This window comes from Oncorhynchus mykiss, chromosome 3, assembly GCF_057628025.1.
Source record: "Oncorhynchus mykiss isolate SJ-2025 chromosome 3, ASM5762802v1, whole genome shotgun sequence".
In the NCBI taxonomy this organism is placed as follows: Eukaryota; Metazoa; Chordata; class Actinopteri; order Salmoniformes; family Salmonidae; genus Oncorhynchus; species Oncorhynchus mykiss.
Window position 1 is genome coordinate 87,357,850 of NC_143024.1, and position 14,617 is coordinate 87,372,466.

Sequence of the window (14,617 nt, forward strand, 5' to 3'; positions counted from 1 at the left end):
CATCTTTAGCTACAACAGGATGTATTTTCTGTCTGAAACGCGGCCCACAGGGAAGGGCCTCAGCAGGTATCGGGTTGGTTATTTATCTACTTATTTATGTTTGTCATGTACAGTACGTACGTCAGAGTAGTAGGCCAGGAAAGAGGTTAGTCACAGGGACTTTGTCATGAAACAACCTCACTTCTTCTACATCTAAAGGCCCAGTGAGTTCCCTGAGAAATATTCAGAAAAGCTGTGAGTTCTTGCCTGCCGCCAGAAGCAAAGGAAAGATCCAGCGAGCGAGTAGCCTTTGCTTATCAACTCCATTGTCCGTCAATACGGTTGTGTGTTGTAAACATCCTACTGCCCTCACAGGATGTTTACGCCCCATCCTTTCCAAGTTCCTCTGAATGGCTTTTAGAAAAGCCATTTATTTGACAATTTAGAAAACTCTCAAACATTGCGCTCTTTTTCTCACAATATGAGCAGCTGCGATTACATTTATTGGTCAATAGCACACAAAACATAGACCAATCACAAGGACACAAACATATACATTGGCCAGATCGAATGCTTACATAATTCCCAATACTGTTTAAGAAATTCAAATAGTAAAATGGCAACTGGAGCACCTAGATAAGAGCTGTGTGTGTACATATGAACAAAAACACTCTGCTGGCAAAATATTGTTAGTTGTTTATCTTTCTTTGTGAAATCGTGCAGTATTCACTACAGGTGGGTGTATTTTATGCTTCACATATTTCAAATGACTTTACGATTCACAAGTTTTAACATTGAGTTCAACAACTGTGTAGGAAGGATCGTTGGGGAGAGAGGGAGGAGGTTGTCTCATTGGTCAGTGCTGCAGTCAACATGCAGCTTTTAAACATTAAACTAGTGGCAGATGTCACATGGGAACTAGGGGAGGACTGACGGGCTTCTGGTTGCATTTAGGTCTGAAATAACCCAGAGTAGCCCAGAGAAAACCTACTCCTGGGCCTGTATTCATAAAGAGCCTCAGAGACGGAGTGCAGATTTAGGATCAGGACACCACAGTTAATTTATTATCATCTAAAAGGCAAAACTTAACCGAGATCGGCACTCCTACTCTGAGAAATTTTATGAATACAGGGCCAGGACAAAAAAAAGATACTCATTGGAGAAGCTTAGTAGAGTTTTTTATCAGGTTTTCCTTCACTGCAATACCAAGAGAAGTGGCACCTTATCTTTGACACAAGCATGGACTTTGATGAAAAGGTTTTTTCATCAAAGTCCATTTTCTCCTGATAGTGTGCAGGTGAATGACGTATGGCACTCTTTCCTACACGAGATACCGTAATTCAAGGCAACAGGTGGTTGAGTGCACAGGCATTACCAGCTGCGACCATGAAACACTTTTCTGGGGACCCGACATAAGGATTGCAGGTGGTAGATGATGTGTTTGAATGAATTTGAATCCAGCTTTATGGAGAGCAGTTCATATTATCCAGCTGGGCTGTTTATTGTGTTTACTGCTTTTAAGACCTGCTAAGAAGCCCTATGTTAATGTCAAGGGAATGCATTCGGCGAAACACCATTCAAAGACAATTTTTTGTTAGACCCATCTGTATGTCATTATTAAATATATTGAACTCTGTCTAGCAGCTATGGGGAACTTGGGTTGAAAAGGGATAGCAAATTAGCAATCATTGGTTTCTAGAATGTCTCTTGATGGGTAACGACCTTTGGTTCCTAGAATGTCTCTGGTCGGAACCAAAGATCACCCCTACCTTGTCACAACACAACGGATTGTCTCAAATGCATTAAGAAGGAAAGAAATGCCACAAATGAACTTACAACAAGGCACACCTGTTAATTGAAATGCATTCTAGGTGACTACCTCGTGAAGCTGGTTGAGAGAATGCCAAGAAGAGCGTGCAAAGCTGTGAGGACAAGGCTACTTTGAAGAACACTTTTTTGGTTACCATATGTGTTATTTCATAGTTTTGATGTCTTCAATATTATTCTACAATGTAGAAAATAGCACAAATTAAGAAAAACCCTTGAATGAGTAGGTGTGTTGGGGTCACTTAGAAATGTCCATGTTTTTGATAGAAAAGTAAATTTTTCATCCATTAAAATAACATCAAATTGATCAGAAATACAGTGTAGACATTGTTAAACACCAGTCTCAACGTCAACACTGAAGAGGTGACTATGGGATGCTGGCCTTCTAGGCAGAGTTCCTCTGTCCAGTGTCTGTGTTCCTTTGCCCATCTTAATATTTTATTTTTATTGTCCAGTCTGAGATATGGCTTTTTCTTTGCATCTCTGCCTAGAAGGCCAACATCCCGGAGTCGCCTCTTCACTGTTGACATTGAGACTGCTGTTTTTTTACGGGTACTATTTAATGAAGCTGCCAGTTGAGGATTTGGTGAGGTGTCTATTTCTCAAACTAGACATTCTAATGTACTTGTCCTCTTGCTCAGTTGTGCACCGGGGCCTCCCACTCCTCTTTCTATTCTGGTAGAGCCAGTTTGTGCTGTTCTGTGAAGGGAGTAGAACACAGCGTTGTACAAGATCTTCAGTTTCTTGGCATTTTCTCTCATGGAATAGCCTACATTTCTCAGAACAAGAATAGACTGATGAGTTTCAGAAAAAAGTTATTTGTTTCTAGCCATTTTAAGCCTGTAATCAAACCTACAAATGCTGATGCTCCAGATACTCAACTAGTGTAAAGAAGGCCAGTTTTATTGCTTCTTTAATCAGGACAACAGTTTTCAGCTGTGCTAACATAATTGCTCAAATGTTTTCTAATGATCCTCTAACGAGCCTTTTAAAATGATAAACTTGGATTAGCTAACACAACATGCCATTGGAACACAGGAGTGATGGTTGCTGATAACGGGCATCTGTACGCCAATGTGATATTCCATAAACATCAGCTGTTTCCAGCTACAATAGTCATTTACAACATTAACAATGTCTACACTGTATTTCTGATCAATTTAATGTTATTTTAATGGACAATATATATGCCCTAGGGTGGCAGGGTAGCCTAGTGGTTAGAGTGGTGGACTAGCAACCAGAAGGTTGCAAGTTCAAATCTCTGAGCTGACAAGGTACAAAACTGTCGTTCAGCCCCTGAACAGGCAGTTAACCCACTGTTCCTAGGCCGTCATTGAAAATAAGAATTTGTTCTTAACTGACTTAAATAAAGGTTAACAAAAATATATACAGTATATATATAATATATGGTGAGCTTATTATCTTAATTTCTTCAAGAAACCTGACTACATTTAGGGAACATTGTCTCAGAACATTATTTAACAACCAACTCAGAAGCAGAGGGCCAAACAAGAAAATGTTCTGCCATGTTCTCAGAACCTTCTAGGTACATTACTGACATGTCTTCTGGGCTGTGCACTAATAATTCTGTGGCATCAGACCCTCTGGGCAATCCTTACCATATGATCATGGACGTTCCTGGCCTCACATCTCAGGCGGCATCCATTTTAGCAGGACAGAACGGACGGGCCTCATCATGCTGGATCATTGTTTGCCTTGGGCACTACCAGATGTTAGGGAAAACAATAAAAAACCCACACAGACTCTAGGAAGGAGACGTTTTACAAGTGGACACGCAAGTAACCAAACGTGTTAGGCATGAATGTTATGATTAGACATCTATCATATAGAAAGAAAATCTGACCCAGTTGAGGAAAACAGCAGATAAACACAGAGGCATGCAGTATAAAGCAAACACTTATGCTGGGGCAAGAGAAGAGGCTTCATATTGGCACTGTAAGCGGGAGTGAAGGAGCTTATACCCACTTTCCTCCTCACCCAGATGCCAAGCCTCTGTCTCTTCCCACAGCGCCTGTAGATGGTTTGCCAACCCTCCCAAAGCTTGGCATGCACACTCAAGAATCTATCCACCATTGTGTTACTCACTAGAAGGCTAACTAAGACAAGGCCAGTGAAGGCATTCCGGACATTCGTTGAGAAGGAGGACGTCTCAAGGAGGTATCCCTGGTGCTAAATGACTATTGGACACACAATGGTAGAGCATGCTGTTATTACAAAAACATGGTATTAATGGACTTGACAAAAATGCTAATTCTGTTTCTGTAAGAAAATGCAAGGGTAAAGAGAAAACAAGTTTATTCGTTTTCTTCCCTTCATGAAATAGTCTTGCCAAATCACAAGTGAAGGTTAAAACTAGAGAGTTTATAAAATGTTGATGAGATTGAAGTGCAAACGTATCAAGTGCCATGTAATGTACCTTGCTGAAGTATCAGGACTGTGCCCAGAGCAAAATGAGGCGCAGAACAGTCAGGACATTCACGAGAGTAAGGACAGTCAGGACAGTCAGGAAAATAAGGACAGTCAGGAGACAGCCCTGGACAGTCAGGACAGCCAGGACGGTCAGGAAGGTCAGGACAATCAGGATGGTCAGGACAGTCAAGACGGTCAGGACGGTCAGGACAGTAAGAACAGACAGGACGGTCAGGACAGTAAGAACAGACAGGACGGTCAGGATGGTTAGGATGGTCAGGACAGTAAGGACGGTCAGGACAGTAAGGACGGACAGGACGGTCAGGTCAGTAAGAACAGACAGGATGGTCAGGACAGTAAGAACAGACAGGACGGTCAGGATGGTTAGGATGGTCAGGACAGTAAGGACGGACAGGACGGTCAGGACAGTAAGAACAGACAGGACGATCAGGACAGTAAGAACAGACAGGATGGTCAGGACAGTAAGAACAGACAGGACGGTCAGGACGGTAAGAACGGACAGGACGGTCAGGACAGTAAGAACAGACAAGACGGTCAGGACAGTAAGAACAGACAGGACGGTCAGAACAGACAGGACGGTCAGGACAGTAAGAACAGACAGGACGGTCAGGACAGTAAGAACAGACAGGACGGTCAGGACAGTAAGGAATGGAAATGCCAGAAATACGGGTCAGTATCTACTTGTAATCATACTTCAACATCCAGGTATACAGCAACAATATTATGAGATTTAAAGTAATGTAATTTGACAGAGCCTGACATCTTGTATTTCAACCATACAGACAAAGTTGACATGTCGCCCTTGTGTCATGGTAGACTAAATTAAGTTTAATTTTCTATGACATTTTTATTTATTTATTTATTTTATTTATTTTACCTTTATTTAACCAGGTAGGCAAGTTGAGAACAAGTTCTCATTTACAATTGTGACCTGGCCAAGATAAAGCAAAGCAGTTCGACAGATACAACAACACAGAGTTACACATGGAGTAAACAAACATACAGTCAATAATAAAGTATAAACAAGTCTATATACAATGTGAGCAAATGAGGTGAGAAGGGAGGTAAAGGCAAAAAAAAGGCCTTGGTGGCAAGGTAAATACAATATAGCAAGTAAAACACTGGAATGGTAGTTTTGCAATGGAAGAATGTGCAAAGTAGAAATAAAAATAATGGGGTGCATGTACATGTACATGTAATGCCTTGGAGAAGACAATCTTAAATTACTCAAGCGACAACATGAACTATCTTTCTTAATTATTATTATTATTTTATTTTTTTAAACTGAAATGTTTTCCTGAAAACAAAGTACAACACTTATTCCCACCACTTTGGTTTTCTGCCTTCAATGTCATGTCATCCTTGAACAAAGCAATGAGTAATTATATAATTTGTTTACCAGGCGAATAGGAAAAACAAGGGGAAACTCCGAAACAAAGGGAAAAACCAAAACAAGGGGAAAAACCAAAGAAAAGAAAACATACACACACACACACACACACACACACACACACACACACACACACACACACACACACACACACACACACACACACACACACACACACACAGAGAGGACACTCATAGGAAATAATCTGGTTTCAAAGGTTTGTTATGTTGCACAGAGGAGAAAAAACATCTGTAAAATGCAGGGGTATCAATACAGGGGTATCAATACAGGGGTATCAATACAGGGGTATCAATACAGGGGTATCAATACAGGGGTATACAGTGCATTCGGAAAGTATTCAGACCCTTTTACCCTTTTTCTACATTTTGTTAAATGACAGTCTTATTCTAAAATGGATTTAATACATCAATCTACACACAATACCCCATACCGACAAAGCAAAAACAGGTTTTTAGAAATGTTTGCCAATATATTACACATAAAAACAGAAATAACTTATTTACATAAGTATTCATAACCTTTGCTATGAGACTAGAAATTGAGCTCAGGTACATCCTGTTTCCATTGATCATCCTTGAGATGTTTCTACAACTTGATTGAAGTCCACCTGTGGTAAATTCAATTGACTGGACATGATCTGGAAAGACACACCTGTCTATTTAAGGTCCCACAGTTGACAGTGCATATCAGAGCAAAAACCAAGCCAATGAGTTCGAAACAATTGTCCATGGAGCTCCGAGACAGGATTGTGTCGAGGCACAGATCTGGGGAAGGGTACCAAAACATTTCTGCAGTATTGAAGGTCCACAAGAACACAGTGGCTTCCATCATTCTTAAAAGAAAGAAGTTTGGAACCACCAAGACTCTTCCTAGAGCTGGCCGCCTGGCCAAACTGAGCAATCGGGGAGAAGGGCCTTGGTCAGGGAGGTGAACTAGAAGCTGATGGTCACTCTGACAGAGCTATAGAGTTCCTCTGTGGAGCTAGGAGAACCTTCCAAAAGGACAACCATCTCTGCAGCTCTCCACCAATCAGGCATTTATGGTAGAGTGGTGAGACAGAAGCCACTCCTTAGTAAAGGGCACATGAAAGCCCGCTTGGTGTGTATCAAAAGGCACCTAAAGGACTCTCAGACCATGACAAACAAGATTCTCTGGTCTGATGAAATCAAGATTGAACTCTTTGGCCTGAATGCCAACTGTCACGTCTGGAGGAAACATGGCACCATCCCTATAGTGAAGCATGGTGGTGCCGCCATAATGCCGTGGGGATGTTTTTCAGCAGCAGGAACTGGGAGACTAGTCAGGATCAAGGGAAAGATGAACGGAGCAAAGTACATGCTCCAGAGCCATCAGGACCTCAGACTGGGGCAAAGGTTTACCTTCCAACAAGACAACGACCCTTAGCACAAAGCCAAGACAATGCAGGAGTGGCTTCGGGACAAGTCTCTGAATGTCCTTGAGTGGCCCAGCCAGAGCCCATACTTGAACCTGGAGAGACCTGAAAATAGCACTGCAGCGACGCTCCCATTGAACCTGACAGAGCTTGAGAGGATCTGCAGAGAAGAATGGGAGAAACTTCCCAAATACAGGTGTGCCAAGCTTGTGGCGACATATCCAAGAAGACTAATCGCTGCCAAATGTGCTTCAACAAATTACTGAGTAAAGGGTCTGAATAGTTATGTAATTGTGATATTTAAAAAAAAATAAAACATATATAGACATTTGCACAAATTTAAAAAATCCTGTTTTTGCTTTGTCATTATGGGGTATTGCGTGTAGATTGATGTGGGGGGGGGGGGGGGGGGGGGAGAACGATTTCATCAATTTTAGAATAAGGCTGTAACATAACAAAATGTGGAAAAATAATTTCCAAATGCACTGTAAATACATGGGTATAAATACAAGGGTATAAATAGAAGGATGAGCACCACCATACACAGAAAGTGTAGAGTTGATAACAGGGGTATGATTGAGTTACGGTATAGGCTAGTTTAAATAGCCTAACCTGCATAGCATTAGTCTAATTATTTAAGTTAAAGAAACCTGAAGCCGTAGCCTGTAGAAAACTATAGCTTCTACTTGGAGCACATTTGAATGATTCATTTGATGCTCAGATGTAGTCATGTGCAGTGGGTAAGTACGCCGTGCAGTGCTTGTCTAGTGATTACACTGACATGCTTCACTTAGGATGTTTCTGGATATATATGCCACTGTTGTTTGTTTACCTTTATGATCTGATATCTATCTTCTTATCTGTGGTTTGTTTACTTCCACGAGACATCAATTACACAGTGGGCCTTTAGCCCTTTATCATAGCTTCTAATGGGATACCATTACATAGTGGGCCTTTAGCCCTTTATCATAGCTTCTAATGGGATACCATTACATAGTGGGCCTTTAGCCCTTTATCATAGCTTCTAATGGGATACCATTACATAGTGGGCCTTTAGCCCTTTATCATAGCTTCTAATGGGATACCATTACATAGTGGGCCTTTAGCCCTTTATCATAGCTTCTAATGGGATACCATTACATAGTGGGCCTTTAGCCCTTTATCATAGCTTCTAATGGGATACCATTACATAGTGGGCCTTTAGCCCTTTATCATAGATTCTAATGGGATACCATTACATAGTGGGCCTTTAGCCCTTTATCATAGCTTCTAATGGGATACCATTACATAGTGGGCCTTCAGCCCTTTATCATAGATTCTAATGGGGTACCATTACATAGTGGGCCTTTGGCCCTTTATCATAGATTCTAATGGGGTACCATTCCCCAAAGTTGGTATCCCTCAGGGAAATGTAAAGTTATTCTATAATTCTATTATAAACAATCAAATAAAAGGTTAGTGGGGAGTGGACCTCTCAACCCACTGGAAGAGGACCGGTCCCTCCGTAGTCTCTGAAGTTTAGCATGTCAATCTAAATTTAACCATGTCACTCCATAAATCCATCCCACTGCCTGAGACAAGTACACAAACAACCTGTGGCTTACAGGTTCACATCTCCATTATACGCTAAGAAAAAGGGATTTCAACACTCCCAAAGAAACACAGAAGGGTATGAGGGCTCAGAGTAGAAGTTGGCCTTGTTGAGGACCTACCGATCAACCATCAGGTTAAAGTTCCCAAATCTTCCCGTAATCATTATAGGTGCTGAGAGTAAAACTGATTAAGTGCAACTAAAACGGATCAAATGAAACTGGTGGAGGCTTTTATGTAGCCCATCTATTGCCTTATTAACACTATAGGGCAGGCCAGCACCCGAAGCCTACAGTTTAGCCCAGTATCTCCACTTCCAGTCCAGTCCAGACTCACATTAAGCATCTCCAATCCAAAATTAAACTATTTCGCAACAAAGCCTCCTTTACTTCTGCGATGTAATTGACAAAATAGCCTCCAACACCCTACTCATCAAATTGGATGTAGTCTATCACAGTACAAGTTTGTCACCAAAGCCACATATATTACCCACCACTGCATCCTGTATGCTCTCGTTGGCTGGCCCTCGATTCATATTTGTCGCCAAACCCACTGGCTCCAGGACATCTATAAGTCTTTGCTAGGTAAAGCCCCGCCTTATCTCAGTTCACTGGTCACCATAGCAACACCCATTTTTTTATTGTGTTATTGACTGTACGTTTGTTTATGCAATGTGTAACTCTGTGTTGTTGTTTGTGTCGCACTGCTTTGCTTTATCTTGGCCAGGTCGCAGTGGTAAATGAGAACTTGTTCTCAACTGGCCTACCTGGTTAAATAAAGGTAAAATAAAAAAATAAATAAAAAACCTCTACCTACTGCCCAGACCAGAACCTCTACCAACTGTCCAGACCAGAACCTCTACCTACTGCCCAGACCAGAACCTCTACCAACTGTCCAGACCAGTACCTCTACCTACTGCCCAGACCAGAACCTCTACCAACTGTCCAGACCAGAACCTCTACCTACTTCCCAGACCAGAACCTCTACCAACTGTCCAGACCAGAACCTCTACCAACTGTCCAGACCAGTACCTCTACCTACTGCCCAGACCAGAACCTCTACCAACTGTCCAGACCAGAACCTCTACCTACTTCCCAGACCAGAACCTCTACCAACTGTCCAGACCAGAACCTCTACCAACTGTCCAGACCAGTACCTCTACCAACTGTCCAGACCAGAACCTCTACCAACTGTCCAGACCAGAACCTCTACCTACTTCACAGACCAGAACCTCTACCAACTGTCCAGACCAGAACCTCTACCTACTGCCCAGACCAGAACCTCTACCAACTGTCCAGACCAGTCCTCTACCTAATGTCCAGCCAGGTACAGCTCCTACTGTCCAAACCAGTGCCTCAACCTACTGTCCAGCCCAGTACATATACCAAATGTCCAGCCCAGTACCTCTACCTAATGTTCAGCCCAGTACCTTTACCAAATGTCCAGGCCAGTATGTATCCTACTGTCTAGCCCAGTACATCTACCTACAGTCCAGCCCAGTATGTATCCTACTGTCTAGCCCAGTACCTCTACCTACAGTCCAGCCCAGTATGTATCCTACTGTCTAGCCCAGTACCTCTACCTACAGTCCAGCCCAGTATGTATCCTACTGTCTAGCCCAGTACCTCTACCTACAGTCCAGCCCAGTATGGCTTCTACTGTCTAGCCCAGTACCTCTACCTACAGTCCAGCCCAGTATGTATCCTACTGTCTAGCCCAGTACCTCTACCTACAGTCCAGCCCAGTATGTATCCTACTGTCTAGCCCAGAACCTCTACCAACTGTCCAGACCAGAACCTCTACCTACTGCCCAGACCAGAACCTCTACCAACTGTCCAGACCAGTCCTCTACCTAATGTCCAGCCAGGTACAGCTCCTACTGTCCAAACCAGTGCCTCAACCTACTGTCCAGCCCAGTACATATACCAAATGTCCAGCCCAGTACCTCTACCTAATGTTCAGCCCAGTACCTTTACCAAATGTCCAGGCCAGTATGTATCCTACTGTCTAGCCCAGTACATCTACCTACAGTCCAGCCCAGTATGTATCCTACTGTCTAGCCCAGTACCTCTACCTACAGTCCAGCCCAGTATGTATCCTACTGTCTAGCCCAGTACCTCTACCTACAGTCCAGCCCAGTATGTATCCTACTGTCTAGCCCAGTACCTCTACCTACAGTCCAGCCCAGTATGTATCCTACTGTCTAGCCCAGTACCTCTACCTACAGTCCAGCCCAGTATGTATCCTACTGTCTAGCCCAGTACCTCTACCTACAGTCCAGCCCAGTATGTATCCTACTGTCTAGCCCAGTACCTCTACCTACAGTCCAGCCCAGTATGTATCCTACTGTCTAGCCCAGTACCTCTACCTACAGTCCAGCCCAGTATGTATCCTACTGTCTAGCCCAGTACCTCTACCTACAGTCCAGCCCAGTATGTATCCTACTGTCTAGCCCAGTACCTCTACCTACAGTCCAGCCCAGTATGTATCCTACTGTCTAGCCCAGTACCTCTACCTACAGTCCAGCCCAGTATGTATCCTACTGTCTAGCCCAATACATCTACCTACTGTCCAGCCCAGTAGCTCTACCACCTGTCCAGCCCAGAGTCTCTACCTACTGTCCAGCCCAGTAGCTCTACCACCTGTCCAGCCCAGAGACTCTACCTACTGTCCAGCCCAGTATGTATCCTACTGTCTAGCCCAGTACATCTACCTACAGTCCAGCCCAGTATGGCTCCTACTGTCCAGCCCAGTTTGGCTCCTACTGTCCAGCCCAGTATGGCTTCTACTGTGCAGCCCAGTATGGCTTCTAAGGTCCAGCCCAGTTTGGCTCCTACTGTCTAGCCCAGTACATCTACCTACAGTCCAGCCCAGTATGGCTTCTACTGTCCAGCCCAGTATGGCTTCTACTGTCCAGCCCAGTATGGCTTCTAAGGTCCAGCCAAGTTTGGCTACTACTGTCCAGCCCAGTATGGCTTCTACTGTCCAGCCCAGAATGGCTCCTACTGTCCAGCCCAGCATTGCTTCTACTGTCCAGCCCAGAATGGCTCATACTGTCCAGCCCAGTATGGCTTCTACTGTCCAGCCCAGTTTGGATCCTACTGTCCAGCCCAGTATGGCTCCTACTGTCCAGCCCAGTATGGCTCCTACTGTCCTGCCAAGTTTGGCCTCTACTGTCCAGCCCAGTATCGCTTCTACTGTCCAGCCCAGTTTTGCTCCTACTTTCCAGCCAAGTATAGCTCCTACTGCCCAGGCCAGTTTGCCTCATACTGTTCAGCCCAGGACCCGAAACCTACTGTCCAGCCCAGTATAGCTCCTACTGTCCAGCCCAGTTTTGCTCCTACTGTCCAGCCAGTACCTCTACCTACTGTCCAGCCCAGTACTTCTACCTACTGTCCATGCCAGTATCTCTACCGACTGTCCATACCAGTATGGCTCCTACTGTCCAGCCCTGTGCCTCTCCTACTGTCCAGCCCAGTACCTCTCCTACTGTCCAGCCCAGTGTGGATTTTACTGTCCAGTCCAGTGTGGCTTTTACTGTCCAGCCCAGTTTGGCTCCTACTGTCCAGTCCAGTTTGGCTCCTACTGTCCAGTCCAGTTTGGCTCCTACTGTCCAACCCAGTACCTCTCCGACTGTCTAGCCCAGTTTGGCCCCTACTGTCCAGCCCAGTATTGTGAAAGTGGTAGTCTTTCTGACAGATCCAGCCCTGATCTCAATGGAGGATAGTTTTCAGTGAACTCGGCCTGGATCTGAAAGATTGCTAGCAGGCCTGACATCTACCAAAATAACCCTGGGAGCTGGATCAAGTTCAACTCTGTTTTAAGATGACCCAGAGGCCAAAGGATCTGCCCCCATGCACACGCCACAGGCCCGTCACAAGTGCGCACACAACTACTCCCGTAACAAGTGATAGACCCATGTAGGCTACTGTTACTGTACCATCAGTATGTTTACACGTCAACTTGTAAAGAACAACCCATGGAAAGTATGTAAATACATACATGGAAACATGATGTATATAAGTGGAGGCTAGGGGTTAAGAGTGTTGGGCCAGTAACCTACAGGTTTCTGGTTTGAATCCTCGGGCCGACTAGGTGAATCATCTGTTGATGTGCCCTTGAGCAAGGCACTTAATCCTAATTGCTCCTGTAAGTCGCTCTGGATAAGTGTCTGCTAAATTACTTTAAATTTCAATTTACAAGGGATAATAGAGTACAGTGCACTGCAAACTCAAGGATGTAACCAACTTGTTGTGATGCACAAATAACAAAAGCACAGTATTGACATATGAGTAGGAGGAGAACTATAGGAGATCATAAAAATACAATGTTATTTTAAATACAGTATGTACTATGCAGACACAATCAACCTCTCTTAACAGGTTTAAATTGATATTATAGGGCTGAACTGTTCTGCCCACCGTGGGGAAGATATGCATACTAATTAAACTGGATGGGGGAGATACATACTAACTCCACTGGATGGAGAAGATACACACTAACTCCACTTGATGGAGAAGATACACACTAACTCCACTGGATGGAGAAGATACACACTAACACCACTGGATGGAGAAGATACACACTAACTCCACTGGATGGAGAAGATACACACTAACTCCACTGGATGGAGAAGATCCATACTAATACCACTGGATGGAGAAGATAAATACTAACTCCACTGGATGGGGAAGATCCATACTAATACCACTGGATGGAGAAGATACACACTAACTCCACTGGATGGAGAAGATCCATACTAATACCACTGGATGGAGAAGATAAATACTAACTCCACTGGATGGGGAAGATCCATACTAATACCACTGGATGGGGAATATACACACTAACTCCACTGGATGGGGAAGATCCATACTAATACCACTGGATGGAGAAGATAAATACTAACTCCACTGGATGGGGAAGATCCATACTAATACCACTGGATGGGGAATATACACATACTAACTCCCACGGTTCCTTTCTCGCTCTCTGTGCCCTATCAGAAGCCACCTCCTCTATATTCATGGGGCATTAGCCCCAGCCTGTAAATCAGGAGGGTCGTGTCAGCCAACGGCAGTTTGTTTCGCACGCATCAACACGGAACACGCCTGGAAACGGCCACTGTCCTCATCCTTCAAAAAGCACGTCATCTCAGATCGACTTTAGCCTAGGACTCACACACAAGCATAGAACATGTTGTCCACAGGCCTGACTGCTGCAATAAAACATGCCAAGTCCAGTCAACATGACATGGCCGTCAGTGAAACATACATAGTTATAATCAACGACATATTGCTAAGAATTTTGGTGTGTGCTTATATTTGCCTTATTCCACACATGTACACGTGTGTATTAAAATACACGTGTGAATTGGAAATGTGTTGTTTTTTTTGCATTCCCCAACTCCCCCTGAGACACCCTCGGAGAGTCACGGCAAGGGTCTGCCATTATCAACAGCGACCCTGGAGCAATTAGGGTTAATTAAGTGCCTTGCTCAAGTCATTAACTGAAAGAATCTTCTGTAATACATGTGGGGGTATGTGGGGCGGCGGATCTTTTTAACATCATTGAGATTTGACTCTGAATTAAATGCAGGAACTCGAGGGAGGTTTGAGTAGAGTGACGCATATCAGCAATCAATGCATTTGAGTGTAATGTGGTAGCCGAGGCCCAGGGAGAGAGGTAAAGATATGATGTGTGTCGAGGTTGTGTTTAGACAGGGGAATTCAATAATGGCCCTGATGCACTTGAATGAGACAGGATATGAGATGGTGGTGCTATTAGCCAGCTCTCAGATTAATGACTAAACCAAGGTCTGGTGAGAGAGAGAGAGAGAGAGAGAGAGAGAGAGAGAGAGAGAGAGAGAGAGAGACCAACAAGAGGGGAGAGAGAAACAGACAAAGAGGGAGAGAGATAGAGAGAGAGGGGGAGAGAGAAAGAGAGAGAGAGGGAGAGAGAGATGG

At 44.0% G+C, this 14,617-nt stretch overlaps 1 protein-coding gene across 3 annotated transcripts in view; it reads right to left on the bottom strand.

Moving 5' to 3' along the window:
• The window catches only part of LOC110520594 (calcitonin gene-related peptide type 1 receptor), a 45,352-nt gene that overhangs the window by 26,889 nt on the left and 3,846 nt on the right, over positions 1–14,617 (bottom strand). The window contains exons 2-3 of one of the 3 annotated variants that reach the window (XM_036975220.2): positions 3,913–4,004; positions 3,426–3,529 (exon numbers count right to left, since the gene is read on the bottom strand). The exons of 1 other annotated variant lie outside the window; for it this stretch is intronic. The gene's annotated coding sequence lies outside the window, so the exon portion shown is untranslated. The remainder of the gene's footprint in view (positions 1–3,425; positions 3,530–3,912; positions 4,005–14,617) is intronic. One more of the 3 variants, XM_036975221.2, reaches the window with a different exon arrangement.